This window comes from Oryzias latipes, chromosome 11 (assembly GCF_002234675.1).
Source record: "Oryzias latipes chromosome 11, ASM223467v1".
NCBI classification, from domain to species: domain Eukaryota; kingdom Metazoa; phylum Chordata; class Actinopteri; order Beloniformes; family Adrianichthyidae; genus Oryzias; species Oryzias latipes.
This window is the reverse complement of record NC_019869.2, coordinates 541,501-554,503: the sequence shown is the minus strand read 5'-3', so window position 1 is coordinate 554,503 and position 13,003 is coordinate 541,501. Positions and strand designations below refer to the sequence as shown.

Below are 13,003 nucleotides of genomic sequence, written 5' to 3'. Positions count from 1 at the left end.
GTAACAGCAGCAGCAGTAACAGCAGCAGCAGCAACAGTAACAGCAGCAGCAGTAACAGCAGCAGCAGCAGTAACAGCAGCAGCAGCAGCAGCAGCAACAGTAACAGCAGCAGCAGTAACAGCAGCAGCAGCAGCAGTAACAGCAGCAGCAGCAACAGTAACAGCAGCAGCAGCAGCAACAGTAACAGCAGCAGCAGTAACAGCAGCAGCAGCAGTAACAGCAGCAGCAGCAGCAGCAGCAGCAGCAGCAGTAACAGCAGCAGCAGCAGTAACAGCAGCAGCAGCAGCAACAGTAACAGCAGCAGCAGCAGTAACAGCAGCAGCAGCAGTAACAGCAGCAGCAGCAACAGTAACAGCAGCAGCAACAGTAACAGCAGCAGCAGCAACAGTAACAGCAGCAGCAGCAGTAACAGCAGCAGCAGCAGCAACAGTAACAGCAGCAGCAGTAACAGCAGCAGCAGTAACAGCAGCAGCAGCAACAGTAACAGCAGCAGCAACAGCAGCAGCAGCAGTAACAGTAACAGCAGCAGCAGCAGTAACAGCAGCAGCAGCAGCAGTAACAGCAGCAGCAGCAGCCAGTGGCGGTTCTACACTAACTTACTCCCTGGGCGAGTAACCCCACCAGCCCCCCCCCCCCCCCCCCCCCCGCACACATACAAAATTTGACAACATCCTGTTGTGTTCCCTATCTTCTATTTAGCCATTTTACTCAAAAAATGCATGACTTTTCTAGACTCGTATTACAGGGGGGTCAAACTCAGTCACACAGGGGCCTAAGTTAAAAACACGCTTAAGGTTTTGGGCCGAAGAAGATAAACATTTACTGAACACACTAAAGCTAAACTTTTAAACCTTTTAAACTGAACTTTTTGAACATAAATATGAATAAAAACAGGAACACAAGTTAAACCTTAAATAACTTGTAATATTTTGCTCTCCATAGAAATATATTCTGTCAAAATTATACGAATATGAACGTGCTGCAGGACAAAACAAAGAAAGCCTGGAAATATTAATAAGAAATTACATATCAAATAATTCCATTTTTGTTGCTCTTTCATCATTTTTTGAGCATTTTTTTTTAGAGCTGGACTCCTGCTTCATTTTTAGCAATAATTTCTTAATGTGTGACGTCCTGTGTGTGTCTTTGTGAAACATATCAGAGGGATTAGATCTAAAAAATAAAACTTATTGTGATTAATATGTTTAGGTCTTATAAAACATTAAAGACTAAATCTTAGAACTCATCAGTGGGATTACTCCAAAAATATTTGGCATTTCCCTAAATTTGTGCAACACCAACAGTAGAAATCCTCCAAAAAAACTGAATCCTAAAAAAATGGTCTGCGCTCATCCCCCCCTCCCCTCCCCCTCCCCTTCCCTCTGACACACGCGGCTCCGTCTCTATGACGGGAGGCGCAGCTGCGGCTCAGAGTTGATTGGGAGTCCTTTTCTATCTGACAATCACCTGTTAGTGTGATTCAGCCAGCCACCGGCGAGTTGCGCTCCCCTCTCGAGTTTTTTGACTTATGTTCCAAAGACTACCGCAAAGAGGTGTGGCCGCAAGCGTCTTGCAGCAGAGGGCGGTGGTCACGTGCGCATCGGGTCTGCTGTGTCGGAGCAAAGAATTGTGGGAAATAATCTCCATTGCCTGCTTTCTTCGAAATTGGGTTGAGCACGGATGTTTGTTCTGCCTAATTCCTTTTCACGTGCCTGTTTTACGTTGTTTCACTCTGAGGTATTCTTTTTTTTTTTTTTTTTTTTTTTTTTGAACCATAAGTGTGAAGAGCAAATAGGAGGAAGACATTCTTAAGAGTCTGATGTGTCAAACTAACAGCATTAAGCGTCGGTTGCTGAAGCATTTTCAAATTAAAAGCTCTAAGCTTCCTCTTTGAATATAGTATGTAGCACATTATGTGTAACGCCTCAGGCACGGCAAATGCCGCCCCCTATGTATTGCCGCCCTGGGCGACCGCCCACATCGCCCATATCAAAAACCGCCACTGGCAGCAGCAGCAGCAACAGCAACAGCAACAGTAACAGCAGCAGCAACAGCAACAGCAACAGTAACAGCAGCAGCAGCAGTAACAGCAGCAGCAGCAGCAGCAGTAACAGCAGCAGCAGCAGCAGTAACAGCAGCAGCAGCAGTAACAGCATCAGCAGCAGCAGCAGCAGCAGTAACAGCAGCAGCAGTAACAGCAGCAGCATTTGCCCCGCTGTCAGACCTTCATTCACTTCCTTTTCACAGCAGCTGAAAGTCTCTCTGTTCCTCTCTGGGGGATTTTCAGTCGTTCTTCCGGCTGAGACTCTCGGCCCGGTTCTTCCACAGAGTTCCGGGTTCTGAAGGTCCGGAACAGAACAGGTCCCAAACGCCTCGTCTGGGTCTGAGCACACTGGATTCTCCACGTTGGTTCAAATCCCTGAAGTCTGGTGGAAGTTTGGCCTTTGTTGTGTTAATTGCTGGTTGGATCCTTCAGCTCAGTAATTGAATCTATTTGTAACTTTGTTTTTTAAACATAACTTTGCTGAAGCGGATGAGAAGAACTTTTTCATCATTCTTCCTGTTCTCCAGGATCATCTGCAGAGAGGGTCGGTTCCACAGAGAACAGCTGCAGATACTTTTTTCCGTCCTCAGACCTGAGAACAAACTCGTCTTTTCATCCTAAATCTAAACGTCTTTCTGTTGTCAGAACTGAATCCATCAAACGTTTGAGATGTTTCCTGATGAAACAGAAACAGTTTCAGAGCTTGGTGGAAACGTCTCATATTCCCATGTTCTCCACCGGAGAACCGGACCTCCCTGCAGCTGCTGGTGATGTTTGGTTTGTTTGTTTTCCCAAACTCATAAAATGTGTCATGACGTGATGTTGTTGATATGCAAACCAGGAGCTGCAATCAGCAGGAAACTGAAGCAGCTGGGTTTGGACTTCAAAATACTGGAATAAGTTGTGTTCCTGCTCGTTCCAGAATCTGGAGGTTTCAGCAGATTTGTTCCCCTTTCTAACAGAAACCTCGTTCCTCTGAAGAGTTTTGTAAATAGTTGTTTACTCTTCATCTCGATGGAGGATCCAGCGACTCATGATGCCGACAGCAAAGCTACAAGAAAAAGTGTCTGTTTGTTGTGTTTAGTTACAAACCAAAGGCAGGATGCAAATGCCCCACAGTGCTGGCATTGTGCATTAATGACTGAGTTGTACTGTTCATCATTTATTTCCTTCACTCTTTAAAACAGGTTAGGAAACCAAATGATAAACTCATAAAACCTCCTCAGAACTAATGTATAGAACCGTGAATTTATAGCATGTTGGTGTTTCAGTTTGGATGTTGAAAACCTAAATTCAGGTTCTACTGACCGATCTGACTGCAGCAGCTAAAGGAGAAACAGTGTCCTGAGCTGTTGCTCCTTCAGAGACTTTCTGAGACTGGAACATGTGATCAACAGCAGCATAAATCCACCGTTACTGCTAGTAAACAGATTCTCCACTAGCGCAGACGCCATACATCAGCCCATACGCCTTTTCTAACGTTTTTTTCTATGTGGTCTGCGTTTGGAAAATACTATCTTTGAGCGCTCAAAATGAAAAAAAGGAAGTAAAGTCTTGGTCTTTGGAGATTTTCTTCTTTTTTTTTCTTCGTGGCATTAAAGGCTTGACCATAATATCAGTTGCTGTTTATAAGAAGAAGAAAAAATGTGCAGAATTAGTCCTGACTGTACCACGACTCACCAGCAGGGGGAGCAGATCATGTGAGATCGTGCAATGCGTCAACCTACCACACGGTGGCAGCAGCAGAGAACATTTAGCACATCTAGATTAGCTCATTTCCTCGTTTGTTAGCACGAGACAAATGACTTAACCTAAAACGATTAGTAAAAAATTATGGGAGGTTTTCAGCAGTATCACAAACCACAGTTTATTTTCAAATGACAACAAAGCATCATCATCATCTTGCAGCTGCATGCATCATGCCTTCAGACAGCATCCAACTGCTCACATTTTTTATTTACCAGACACCAAAAGGAAATGATTTGGAAAAACCGAATTTTGAGAGACTTTCTTTGTGTTGGAGCTCACATGTTAATAAAACGGAGGATATCAATGCTTTAATGTATAACAAGCAGAAGATATTTCCCACCTGAAAATGCTGATGATTGCTCTGATCCCCTAACCACTATAATCACCTAAACTCCCAAAGAAACTGCAGATTTATGTCCGTCTGGTTTTCCAGTCCACATGATTCAAAAGCTTTTGTTCTTAAAATTCTATATTTGATGATGATCTTTGTGCTGTTTTCTGTTTCTCAGCAAGTTTTGATCAGATAAAAAATGCCTGATCGGGTCACAGAGTTTAGATGCTGCAGGTCATTAAATGCTTTAAAAAAATGGTGGCACATTTATCATAATTTATATTATATTGATGTTTATTATGGCAGTGAAGAAGACACTTATTCTCTCGTGTAACTACATTACAAACGTTTTTATCAGTCTTTTTAATAAACAAGTACGTTTGTCATAAAGCTCGTCTACAAATGACCAAAGTTTGGTTTCTGTGTGCATCGCAACGCCTGGAGGAGTGAGACCACATTGAGGGAAATGTCTGTAAATATTCAAGGAAATGGACGAATCCTGGTTTGATCATTTTAATATTCACTTTAAATTAAAGCTAAAATTATGCCTTCAGTTCGGACATAATGTTTGCCCAAAAACAGAGAGTACTGCTGTGAAGGACAAAAAAGAGGGAACGCCCAACGTGGGGCTCGAACCCACGACCCTGAGATTAAGAGTCTCATGCTCTACCGACTGAGCTAGCCGGGCATGCGTAGTACCAGCCACAAACCCCTTTATAACTATACCCATGTCGCTCGAGACCCGGTGGGAATTTTCTTTGGGACAGAGACGCGTTTCGCTTAAAGGTTACTGGTCTTTAAACGCTAATTAAAGCCAAAAACGGATTTCTAGCCCCGCGATCCACGCAGTGGTAGCTGAGCCCGGAAGTGTAAACTGAAAATGCAGGGTTGAGTGCTGTATTGCTGAAGGAAAATGAAACTTTAAGGGTAATAAGTGGCGCAAAAAAATTAAATAAAGAAATTATCAAAATTGACCAGAAATAAAGTAAAAATAGCACAATAAGAAAAAGGTTATGTTTGTGAAAAATGCCAGAGCCGGGTCTCGAACCAGCGAGCTTTTGCACCAAGGATTCCCCATGTTTTTCAATGGAGGCAGAAATCATGGAAAATCTGGAATATCTTAAAAAGTTCAAGAATGTGAAGGACCAAAAGTCACAGCTAGAAAAAGCTGATAGAGCTGAACATTTGAATAGTTTAATTGTTAAAATAGCGGAAAATTTGTAGAAGGAGTTAAGCGCCAAAAAAATGGCGGAAAATACTATAACACAGAAAGAAAAACAGGAAAACAATGGGTTTAATGCTTTATAGCAGGGGTGCCCCCGAACCAAAATGAGTTAGATTCAACCAATTGACGCTTGCTTGAGTGCAGCACACACGTGTCACATTCAGTGTAGAGACAGAAATCTCCAGATGACTGTGGAGGTACAGACCTGCAGCATGGCAGTTCTCACAGGCTTAGCTTACGAGTCCAGAAGTTATCAACCAGAACCAAACCTTTGGTTTTACTAACAGCTGAAAAATGACAGAAGTTTGACACGACTGACTTCACCATAAAAGGGATAAAACGATTAATCGACCCATGGATGAATCGATTTCTATTCCTATGATCCAACCAGACTCCAACCTGGAGCCAAGTTGGTAATCAAGTCGACTTATCGTCATAAAATGGTTTAAAATTAAATTAACCCATAATTGCTCTCGGAGCAAACCATGTGGAAATAATGTACAGTAGATTTATGTTACCACAAGATAAAAACGACCAATCACAGCAACAACACACATGTGATGTCATCAACACGGATCAGTCCATCATTCCAGTCCAAAGTGTGGACAGACTGTGAATAAAGTCATGTGACCATCCAGTGTCTAGAATGTTCTAAGAATGTTCCCTTTGGATTCTTTGGATGTGGAAAAACAACAGTGGTGAACTTTAGGAAACTAACAAGTGAATGGATTTGACATTCATTCTAGTTTACTTGTTGGTTTGGACACAGATTTCATTTAACTTGATGATCTGGAAGAAATCCAAGAATCTGGAAAACTGATCAGCAGGAATTTCTGTCTGGAAGTTTGGATGAAGAGGATCTGGATCCACTTTAGGTCAGAGGATCTGGATCCACTTTAGGTCAGAGGATCTGGATCCACTTTAGGACAGAGGATCTGGATCCACTTTAGGACAGAGGATCTGGATCCACTTTAGGTCAGAGGATCTGGATCCACTTTAGGACAGAGGATCTGGATCCACTTTAGGACAGAGGATCTAGATCCACTTTAGGTCAGAGGATCTGGATCCACTTTAGGACAGAGGATCTGGATCCACTTTAGGTCAGAGGATCTGATCCACTTTAGGTCAGAGGATCTGGATCCACTTTAGGACAGAGGATCTGGATCCACTTTAGGTCAGACGATCTGGATCCACTTTAGGACAGAGGATCTGGATCCACTTTAGGACAGAGGAACTGGATCCACTTTAGGACAGAGGAACTGGATCCACTGCAGCTTGGAGGATCAGTTTGTTCCAAATAAACCAATATTGATTATAAATCCCATCAGTGACCACAAATTATAATATGAATCAACCCTATAAAACAAATCGTTAGACACCTTTAGAGCATATTTGTGGCAGACGCGGCTGCAGTCCTGCAGACGCAGCCTGCAGTCCTGCAGACGCAGCCTGTCCTGCAGGCGCAGCCTGGAGTCCTGCAGACGTTTCCATCTCTAATTTTAATAAACTACTCAAATAAAAATCTGGTACAAGATGATAAAATGTTCATCTCTGATGCATTTGGTCACAATACCTTAAATCTGAATATCAGACTTCTTTCCGTGCACGTCATGCCGCTCATGGCGCGCGCGCTCCCTGTCCAGATATGAAGGGGTTACAGGGAATTAGAGGAATACTGCTGCACTTCTGCACGCCTCTGTTGGGGGGCGTGAGAGCCGCTTTTGGCGCCTAAATAATGGCATTTTTGGTCTTGCATAATAAAAAGATCTCGGGGGGCGGGAACAGTGTTACCTCACTGATCCACGCGGGGCGGGACTTTCAGACCGTATATGATTCTGGACAAATGAGACCTGAAGCCACTGAGGGACGGCAGGGATGGAGACAGCAGTCCAGCAGTACCTCCCCGGTTCCGGTCGGGGAGGACCGTGACTGTGGACGTGGAAGACTCACCAGGATCCAGAATGACGGTCCAAAGCCGGATCCGTCGCTTTTGGACGCACGCGCTCTTTTGGCTCCAGAGCCGCGCATCCGGAAGGATGTCTGCGCCCGGGATCTGACCCAAACCAAGGACTCTGGATTCTGGAGAACAAGTGAGTCATCCCGGTACCGAGAGTTCTAACAGAGACTGAAGAAACACCACTTCAGGTCTGCAGGCCCACCAGAGTTCAGTAGAACCGGAGACCGGAACACCTGTGCAGCTGCAGGTCAGAAATAATCCTAATCTGAGAATTTGGTCACCTTCAGGGCTGGAAGCTCTCATTTCTGACTTTTCCATCTCAGGTTCCGCACATCCTTCATGGGTTCTTCAGAACTCCCTGCTTCAAACCGAACTTTCCTCCTTTTCTGACCCCAGATCAGACTAAAGATGCTCCAATTGTCACAGAAATTCATTTAGCATCATTTTCTGTAACCTGAGGCATTATTTCCATTAGGAATTTACCCCACCCCACCCACCACCACCCCCACCACCACCGGTGGATCTTTATGCGTGTCTTCAGTGTTGCGTGGATCTGTCACGGCCTAATGCTGCTGTTCCAGTGGCCCACAGGATCTGGACCCACTGCAACAAGAAATCATGTTTACTTAAAAATAAAAAAATAAACACTAATTAAAAAACGAAAAATGCTAAAAAGAAAACCCTAAATGTGATGAAGAGGATTATTATTGCAGAGCAGCTGCGGCCTCCGTCTAAAGCCTGGATCACATGCCGCTCTTACGTAAGGCCTGTTTCATCTACGGCGGCGGTCTCTTTGATCTCTGTTGATTTTCATGAGGATGAGACACATTGATGACGTTTAGGAAGCGCGGGACTTTTTCTAATTATACAAAGTTCATTGGGGGGGGGGGGGGGGGGCAGTCAGAAGCAGGTGAAATGTCAGCGCACGTGCGCAGGACAGCAGCACGGACCGGATCCCGGCAGAAACTGCAGAGGTACCACTCCGTCCGGACCAGAACCCGGAGGAGGATTTCTCTCCGCTGATCATCCAGATCCGGACAGAAACCTGAAACTTCTGCAGAGTTCTGCTGAGGATCCGAAAGTCTGCAGCTGCGCGGAAAGGAGCACGTCAGCAAAAACCTTCAATCATTCTGTGGATGTGCTAAAATACAAGATATCCTCTGATATTTCCTTCAGACATTCAACATCTTTGCAGTTAGTTTGGTTGATGTACGGTGGCCCTTAAGTGCAAATCAGTCAACAAATCAGTCGACACAAAAACATTTTAAACGTCACAACAACTGAGTAAATGTTCAAAAGCAGATTTACATTTTAGAAAACACAACAAAACTCCAGAAACCAAAACGTAAAAATCAAAAATGAAAAAACATTTCAGTAAACAAAATTCATTTCCGGGGAAAAAAGGAATGTTTTAAAAAAAAACGTTTTCATTTTTTAACATTTAATTTTGTTTGTCAAAAGGTTTTTTCATTTTTGCATTTTGGTTTCTGAAGTTTTGTTTTGTTTTTTAATTGTTGTGATCTTTACAATGTTTTTGTGTCAAGTGATTTGTTGATGTGATTTGCACTTCAGGGCCACCGTAGTTTAACATGAAAGTGAAAATATTTTCATCGTTTTTTTATTAAAAAAACTAAACGTTACGAAATTTCGAAGTAGAAAAAAAAACGAGGATTTTTCCTGAAATGTCCAACTACCCCTGGCTGTGTGTGTGTGTGAGAGAGAGAGAGTGTGGTGTGTGTGTGTATTGGTGTGTGGGTGTGTGTGTATTGGTGTGTGTGTGTGTGTGTGCGTGTGTGTATTGGTGTGTGTGTGATGTGTGTGTGTGTGTCGAGGCCTGAAGGAGTGAAGCCAGGTAAAAACACGTCTGTCCGTAAATTTGCCGCCGCTCATGCGCAGAACGTGTTCCCACCTTTTCCTGTTCTTCTCTGAGGAACCTCACGGCGAGAAGAACCAGTCTATGACGTTCATGTTTACGCGGGAAACCAACGGCCTGCGTGACGTCATCACCTCCAAAACGCGATGAAGAATTCACTCCTGAAGAAAAAAGTCCACAGAAAAACGAATTTAAGACAAACAGAAGGAGGTTTCTGTTGCTAATGTAAATAAATGACATGTTTAGGCAGCTTTTTAAAATGTTTAACTATCATAAATATGGAACTAAATAAATCAATCACCTGCAAAATGTGACAAAATAAAAAACATTTCGACCTAAATATCAGAACTTTAAAGTATTTATCAGGAAAATAATGTTTCAAATCTAAATATAAAACTAGAATCAGCAGATCGTAAAGGTTTTTGCGAATTTCAGGCATAGAATTCATTTTTCACGTTTGTGTAAAATGTTGTGTGTTTTGTTTGAACGGATGAAAACATTGATCCGTGTGAAACTTCAGACACGTGAAGCATTTCTGCTTTGAGCCTCCATAGTTAGCATCAATGTCGTTTTCTCGATTTCCACCTCGTGTTAAACTGTGAATCCTCTTCATGGCGCTACTCCTCTGGTTGTGTCTGCAGGCTGTGCACTTGTCAGAGGAGCGGTCAGCCGCCTGAGGGGTTGTCTGTTATCTTTGGTTATCTAGCTGTATGAGTGCCGTATTTTCTTCATAAAGCTAGATAACCGAAAGTAACAAGAATCCCATTACATGTCAGAGCGGATGGTGAGGAAGAGGAGGGACCTTCAAACCGGACCGCAGGTGTCTCCAGGTGTCTCCAGGTGTCTCCAGGTGTCTCCAGGTGTCTCCAGGTGTGCAGGTACGGTGATGTTCAGCATGAGGGGTAAACCTGTGTTGTTGTTGCTGCGATGGAAACATAATCATTGCAAATGTTCATGGATAGTTTCCTTCATGCAGACTGAGGCACAAACATCCCATAATAACATCAGGACGAAACTCGTTTTTACAAACAAAAAACCCTGAAATTCTTACAAATAATAAAAACTGAAGAAAGAGATTTTTTTTTCAAATTCAGATCAGATTTAGGATTTTCGGTTCAAAAAATGCTCCATTATTCACACAAGAACGATTTTACCCACAATCCCTTTTTTCATGGAAAATATCATAGTTTTCTTAAAGTAAGATTATTTTACTTATGAAAAACTTTATTGATCAGATTATTTTTCTGGTTTGAAGAACAAATGCCGTATTTTCTGTCTTCTTATTTCCTTCGGTTTTTGCCGTGTGAACAGTTTTGACCTGACTGACCTTCAGAAATGACCTACATTTATTTACTCACACGATCAAATCCCGTTTCCGTCTTTCTATAAATCCTCCATCTGTTCTGATGGTTCAATTCCTGTCTATTGTAGAATGTCTTAAACTAGAATGGTGGACGGCGCTGTGCTGCACGTTTACGTCTGTGAATATGTCACTCATCAGACGGCTGACCCGGGGTTCGCTGGCGTCCGTCCAGCTGCAGCGGCGGCGGTGGGGACAGATGAGAGGCGTTGGGACGGTCTTTACGTCCTTCAGAGCTCACACCTTTAACAGCACAGCGTCCTCATCTCCTCTGGAAGCTCAGAGGTCAACAAACTCTGACCAACCAGAGGGATTTGGGGTAAAACGGCTTCAGCCATCACGAGGCCTTAGGCCAAACTCTCCACCAACACGTCCGGTGGTCCATCCTGCGTCCTGGAGAGGCGCCATGTTTCCCTGCTGACCACGTGCCTTTGAGCAAAGCAGCTCTTCCTCAATCAGTCACTGAACTTTTTTCCGTTTTTGCGGCTCAGATTGTCAGACGGCTGCTTCTGATTTGTGTACATTAGCATAATGAATGTCATTAGCATGCTGAGGGCAGACCGCGCACGAGGACGGCTCTGTCACAAATGTGTGTCACAGACGTGCACGTGAGCACACACACTGTTGTTTTGATGACGCGTGCAGCTGCACGCAAGGTTTGTGTTTGTGGGAGAATTCCTCGTGCACGCGTGGTGCACGTGTGGTGCACGCGTGGTGCATGTGTGGCATGTGGGGCAGCGATGTGACGAGCACGCCACCGGCCCCCTCCCTGTCTGTCTCTCGTCTTAGTAGACATTTAGAACTAGAAGAGTGGAAATGAGAGATTCCCTCCTCAATCCCATGATCCTCCTCTTCGCCAACCCCTCCCTCTCTAGTTTGTCCTCCGCTCCTGCACAGCAAGTCACCGTCCTGCCACCATCTTAGGTGTGGAGGCTGGCACAAAATGGCAGCTGAGCTGGGGGGCGTGGACCCCCCCCCCACATCCTTTCCGCGCCAACGGCCGCCTCCAGACCGTCTTAATTACTGTCGGGTGTTAATTGCTGCGATTTTCCCGAGAGATTTGCAGGAAGTGGCGAGACCGGAGGAAATGGTGGCGTTTGCGTGATGTGAGCATCAACCAATTGGCGTTTTGAGGGCAGCTGCAGCGCTTTCACCATTCCATCGCCGCGCTGCTGACGCCTGAAACCGCGTCCACCTGCAACTTCTGCATGCAAAGAGACTCACCTGGACGCCGCAACTAATGCGGGGGGGGGGGGGGGGGGCACTGCCACATGTTTCCTCCCTCATGTTTCCATGTTTCCTTCCACATGTTCCACGTGTTTCCTTCCACATGTTCCACGTGTTTCCTCCCACATGTTTCCATGTTTCCTTCCACATGTTCCACGTGTTTCCTCCCACATGTTTCCATGTTTCCTTCCACATGTTTCCTTCCACATGGTCCACGTGTTTCCTCCCACATGTTTCCATGTTTCCTTCCACATGTTTCCATGTTTCCTTCCACATGTTTTCATGTTTCCTTCCACATGTTCCACGTGTTTCCTCCCACATGTTTCCATGTTTCCTTCCACATGTTTCCATGTTTCCTTCCACATGTTTTCATGTTTCCTTCCACATGTTTTCATGTTTCCTTCCACATGTTCCACGTGTTTCTCCCCACATGTTTCCATGTTTCCTTCCACATGTTTCCATGTTTCCTTCCACATGTTTCCATGTTTCCTTCCACATGCTCCACGTGTTTCCTTCCACATGTTCCACGTGTTTCCTCCCACATGTTTCCATGTTTCCTTCCACATGGTCCACGTGTTTCCTTCCACATGTTTCCATGTTTCCTTCTACATGTTTCCATGTTTCCTTCCACATGTTTCCATGTTTCCTTCCACATGTTTTCATGTTTCCTTCCACATGTTCCACGTGTTTCCTCCCACATGTTTCCATGTTTCCTTCCACATGTTTCCATGTTTCCTTCCACATGTTTCCATGTTTCCTTCCACATGTTTTCATGTTTCCTTCCACATGTTCCACGTGTTTCCTCCCATATGTTTCCATGTTTCCTTCCACATGGTCCACGTGTTTCCTTCCACATGTTTCCATGTTTCCTTCCACATGTTTCCATGTTTCCTTCCACATGTTTTCATGTTTCCTTCCACATGTTTCCATGTTTCCTTCCACATGGTCCACGTGTTTCCTTCCACATGTTTCAATGTTTCCTTCCACATGTTCCACGTGTTTCCTCCCACATGTTTCCATGTTTCCTTCCACATGTTTCCATGTTTCCTTCCACATGTTTTCATGTTTCCTTCCACATGTTCCACGTGTTTCCTCCCACATCTTTCCATGTTTCCTTCCACATGTTTCCATGTTTCCTTCCACATGTTTCCATGTTTCCTTCCACATGTTTCCATGTTTCCTTCCACATGCTCCACGTGTTTCCTTCCACATGTTTCCATGTTTCCTTCTACATGTT

General features: G+C 44.3%; 2 non-coding genes across 2 annotated transcripts; one reads left to right on the top strand and one right to left on the bottom strand.

The window, feature by feature from the left end:
- Positions 1 to 4,739: 4,739 nt before the first annotated feature.
- On the bottom strand, positions 4,740 to 4,812 carry trnak-cuu. Its single transcript has one exon. It is a non-coding gene; the product is annotated as a tRNA-Lys (tRNA).
- A 5,037-nt stretch (positions 4,813 to 9,849) lies between these two features.
- Positions 9,850 to 9,951, top strand: mir9a-5 (microRNA 9a-5). Its single transcript, NR_107221.1, has one exon. It is a non-coding gene; the product is annotated as a microRNA 9a-5 (primary transcript).
- The last annotated feature ends 3,052 nt before the right edge of the window (positions 9,952 to 13,003 follow it).